The sequence below is a fragment of the Panthera tigris genome, chromosome B3 (genome assembly GCF_018350195.1).
Source record: "Panthera tigris isolate Pti1 chromosome B3, P.tigris_Pti1_mat1.1, whole genome shotgun sequence".
Classification (NCBI taxonomy): Eukaryota; Metazoa; Chordata; class Mammalia; order Carnivora; family Felidae; genus Panthera; species Panthera tigris.
The window spans coordinates 1,034,481-1,039,661 of NC_056665.1; the positions used below are offsets into that span (position 1 = coordinate 1,034,481).

At 51.9% G+C, this 5,181-nt stretch overlaps 1 long non-coding RNA gene across 2 annotated transcripts; it reads right to left on the reverse strand.

Moving 5' to 3' along the window:
* Positions 1 to 710: 710 nt before the first annotated feature.
* On the reverse strand, positions 711 to 4,462 carry LOC122239347. Of its 2 annotated transcripts, none has more exons than XR_006218317.1 (4): positions 4,432 to 4,462; positions 2,694 to 2,803; positions 2,055 to 2,155; positions 711 to 1,890 (listed from the first exon to the last, which is right to left on the reverse strand). It is a non-coding gene; the product is annotated as an uncharacterized LOC122239347 (long non-coding RNA). The 2 variants fall into 2 exon arrangements; XR_006218316.1 differs by having other exon boundaries at positions 4,415 to 4,456.
* Positions 4,463 to 5,181: the final 719 nt, after the last annotated feature.

Here is a 5,181-nt window from a genome sequence, read left to right on the forward strand (position 1 = left end):
AATGCACAGAAACACGTGAAAGCATGCAGACTCTCATTCCTATTTAGCAAATCAAATGAAAACAAGTACTCTTTCTTCACTTATGATAAAGTCGAGACAATGGACAGTAGCTAAAAGTCTAGGGAAATAGACATTGTTATAAAATACCAGAGAGAGAGCCAGACCGGTACAGCTTCTTTTGGGGGCGAGGAAACATTACGCAGCATCATAACCATAATCCCACTCTTTCGCTTTGCTCCCGCACATCTAGGGGTTAACCCAACACCTAGCTTTCACGTGCAAACACAAATATGCAAGAGTGTTTACTGCAGCCCGGTTCGAAGTGCCAATACGTGTAAAATCAGAAATGTCCAGCAAAGGGAGGGGGGAAGTTATATGTGTTCGGAATGGGATACTACACGGCTGTTGAGAGGAATCTCCACGTGCAGATATGGAACAATGCCCGGAACGTATGTTAAAAAGGAAAACCCCACAAGACATTGAGCAGTGCCCGCGGTCTGTTCCCACTCGCGTCAAGAAAAAAGAGATCTAGCGATAATAATTCCTGGAAGATAAAGAACCTATTAGCAGGTGACCAGAAGTACAGACAAGAAGAAAGACTTGCTTCTTTTGTAATGTGTTAGCCTTCTACCACGGGCACGTATCGTTCTCAATTAAATGACCGGCGTATCGATATATGAATGAATGCAGCCCCCGTCTGTCATCTGTTCATCCTTTTGTTTGTTTATTCACAAAGCGTGTCCTGAGCCTCCTCCTGCTGGGCCCGGGAGGGACAGCAGGGAACAAAAATGTATGTTCTGGTTTCTTCCAGCATGAAGTCTAGGCTAGGGCTTTGCTACTCAAAGTGTGGTCCCTGGACCGGCAGCACGGACATCATCTGGAGCTTGTTCGAAATGCAGCATCTCGGGCCTCACCGCACACCTGCCTTTGAGTCAGCCTCTGCAGCTTAGCCGAGTCCCCAGGGGGGTCCTCAGTGGGGTTTGCAAGCACGGTTCGAGGGACCATTCCCGAATACTGCACCCTCGCTAGCTCACGTACAGTTTCTGGACCAGGAGAGAGAGGGCACATTCGGAGCTCGCTGGGAACACGCTGGATGTGCTCAGAGGACTGTGGGGGACGGAGGTTAAATACCCACGGCCCAAATTGCGCCGTAACTTGACATTAATCCTTGTGCCGACTTGTCTCTCACGAGTTAACCACAAAATAGCTTTGCTGTGCTGTTGCTACGGCAACGGGGTCTAATAGCGCTGTTACTTTTCCCATTTCCAGAGCCCGCAGCCCAGTCTCCCTGTCTCCAACCAAGCCTGTTTTCTGTTCGCCAAAGTTGAAATCAAACACCTGGCCGTGGGGGCAGTCACAGTCCCCGCGTGACTCGGCAGGTGCGTTCTCTGCCTACCTTTGCATTCATTTCAGACCGTCGGGCTACGCTCGGCTGATCCCCGCCTTCAGAACAGCCGCCCCTTCCCCCAGAGAGAAGAGCTTCCTTGAAAATCATACATTTTCATTTTTAAATGTCTGTAGTATTTGTTTGGTGTATATGGTAAAAAAATGAGAAGGCGCAAATCAGCGGGACAAAAATGCACCAGCTCTCCAAGTGCACGCGTGTATCTCGCTTTTAGTGCCTGTGGATTATTCCAGGCGGGAGAAATGAGGTGGTGCGCGGCCCCACATCCCGCGAGCCCACAAACCGCGGGGATTCTCATCCCCCCTTCTCCCGAGTTATAAGGCAGGTGCTGGCCACACTCCTTTCCTTGCGGCTCTGACAGCTTCCATTTGTCCCGAGTGGTATTACAGCCTTTCCAAAGTGCCTTCACAGGTACACGGGGTGTAGACACGAAGCCACAGTCATCCTTGCCCAAAGGACAGTGGCTGGAAATGCAAGCACAGACACTCCACCGGGTGGGGGGGGGGGCGTCCTTTAGCCCGGACCATACGTCAGCTCCTACTAGACCTTCCCTGGAGCTGCCGCCTCCTCCTTGTTTGTTTTGAAACAAATGTCTAGGGAATTTGGGGACGAGGGGGTCGTGTGCACCTTGATCCCGGGCAAGGCTCACCCATTTGTGGATGTGGTCACGGTGGTCCCAATAAGTTACACGAGGTCCTACACCAACCACGCTGATGGCAGAGGGGACGTCAGGTGGCTTTTCTGGGTCTCCTGTCACATCAAGAAGAAATTTAACATTTTGTCAGATTACCACATATGGCAGCCAAGTGTGCACATCTTGTGTGTGTGGCTCGGTGAAGCTTCACATATGTGCATACCCGTGTAAACACCACCTACATCAAGACATAGAACGGGGCCACAGACTCCCTCATGCTGTCTCCCAATCAACATCCCCACCAAAGAAAGTCACCATCAGCCTAGATTCATTCCGCCCGAACTTGTGATTCTGAGCATCTCAGGAGCTGCTCCTGCCATGGCCGTTTCACACGTGAGCAATTTGTGACCCTCACGAGTAACAGCAGAACCATCTAGTACGTCTCGACTGCTGCCTCTATGCCTGTGCACGTGCACACGTCACTCAGTGCTCACGCCTCCGTGCGGCTAACACTTTCCCACCCGGTGTCTATGGACATCTATCCATCCACCCATCCATCCATCCATTTAGCCATTCAATTTTCTACCCACCTTCCGTCTATCTATCTATCTATCTATCTATCTATCTATCTATCTAATCATCTGTCTATCTTACCGGGTTTTAACCTTCACAATGTGGGGCTGATTAAGCAGTCTCTGGAAGGTTGTTTATTTGCGTCCGATGCCGGGCCTTGAATCCCACAGAGCAGGCCACGGGGGAGGGGGCTGGAAGGAAAGTAGGGGAGAGTGAGACCCAGCTGGACCTTGTAAGCCAGAACTGTGACCAGCTGTCCTGTTTTTCTGGGACCGAAGGTGTTCCCAAGATTCAATACTTTCACTCTTGACATCGGGCAAGTCCCAGAGGGAGGAGGAGGTCACCCCAGCTGCAAACCAAAGGACTGAGAGCTGTGTCAGTCCACGCTATTTCCAGCCTCGATGGGGCCTCTCCTGGAGCTGGATACAGACCTGGCCTGGAAGACACAGAAACCGAGGGGGTCGAATGCAGGCCCCACACCAAAGAGGGGGGCCGGCAGATGGTGCCGCCCTGCGTGAGCCCTGATTACAGGCTGTGGTTCAAGAGCTGCCTGTGTCCCCGGCACCCACCGGCGGGTGAAAAGGCTTCTCGGCCTGATGACGCGGCAGGGGTCAGCCCAGCCCTGCCCCAGGACCCCCAGCAGCCCCAGGACACGGAGACAGACTGGGGTGGAGGCCCGGCTCCCCTCCCCCCCACCCCCACCCCGGGGCAGGGGCAGCGGGAGGGCTGCTGAGTCAGGGCAGTGGTGCGGCCAAGGGGGCAGAGACTCCTCGGGGTTGTCACCTGCCACACGTCCCTCCCCCAGAGTGGCAGTTTTCAGAGAAGGGCTTTAAGACACTGGTCTGCCAGCCTGGGCCCCGGGTGTCAGCGGTGGGTTTTTGAGCATGCGGACAGTCCCAGCAGAGGGGGAAACAGAGCAGTGACCTCACTGCCCACTGTGCTGCCCACGGCTGCACCGGTTTCCCGGAGTTTGGTGCTAAATTTAGAATCCAGCTTCTTGGACTGTGTTCGGTTGGAGGAGGAATCCAGGGCCGATGAAATTCACCTGCCAGTCACCGCCTGGCTGGCAGGGGCCACCGCCCATGGGGACGGCACAGGACACTGTCAGTGTCCGTGTGTGTGCCCTCGTCCTGGGCCACTCCCCAGGCCAGGGCTGTGTGGCCACCAGGGCAGGTCCCTGACCCCTACTGTGGGGCCGGAGGGCCTCGAATAGGGCTGCTGCTTTGGATTGACAATGATCTTGTGGGTGGAGTCAGTTCCAACTTTTCATCTGAAGCTCCTGCTGATTTCGAACTTGACCCTGGGGGATGGGATTCACCACTAGGGCTTCTGGGCCCCAGGGTCTTATCTACCGGTTCAGGGAATCGGTTATTCCCTAGGCCAGGGCAGAGCCCTGACTCAGTGGAAGTCAGCCTGGGGATTTATTGAGCACCTACTGTGTGCTGGGCTCTGTGCGAGGCCTGTGAAAACAGGAGCTGTCTGTTCAGAGCGGTGTTTAAAACTCAGACTTCTGCACAGCAAAGGGAACAGTCAACAAAACTAAAAGGCAGCTGTTGGAATGGGAGAAAAAATACTTGCAAATGACGTATTGGATAAAGGGTTAGTATCCAAAATCTATAAAGAACTTATCAAAGTCAACACCCAAAAAACAAATAATCCAGTGAAGAAATGGGCCGAAGACATGAATAGACACTTCTCCAAAGAAGACATCCAGATGGCCGAGCGACACATGAAAAAACGCCCAACATCACTCATCATCAGGGGAATACAAATCAAACCCACCGTGAGATACCACCTCACACCTGTCAGAATGGCTCACATTAACAACTCAGGCAGCAACAGATGTTGGCGAGGGTGCGGAGAGAGAGGATCCCTTTTGCATTGTTGGTGGGAACGCAAACTGGTGCAGCCGTTCTGGAAGACAATATGGAGGTTCCTCAAAAAACTAAAAATAGAACTACCCTATGACCCAGCAATTGCACTACTAAGAATTTATCTAAAGAGGAAAAAAAATGCTGCTTTGAAGGGGCACGTGCACCCCAACGTTTACAGCAGCGCCGTCGACAATAGCCAAATCATGGAAAGAGCCCAGATGTCCATTGACTGATGATGTGGTATATATACAATGGGATACTACTCACTGATGAAAAAAAAATGAAATCTTGCCATTTGCAACAATGTGGATGGAACTGGAGGGTATTATGCTAAGGGAAATTAGAGAAAGACAAAGATCATATGACTACTCATATGTGGAATTGGAGAAAAAACAGATGAACATAGGGGAAGGGAAGGGAAATTAAGATAAAAACAGAGAGGGAGGCAAACCATGAGACTCTTAAATACAGAGAACCGTCGGAGGGGTGCTGGTGGCAGGTAGGTGGGGGATGGGCTAGATGGGCGATGGGCACTGAGGAGGGCTCGTGTTGGGATGAGCACTGGGTGTCATGTCTAAGTGATGGATCACTGGGTTCTACCCCTGAAGCCAAGACTACACTGTGTGTTACCTAACTTTAATTTAAAAACAAGTAAATAAATAAATAAGACAAACTCAGAGTCGCCACCGTCAGTG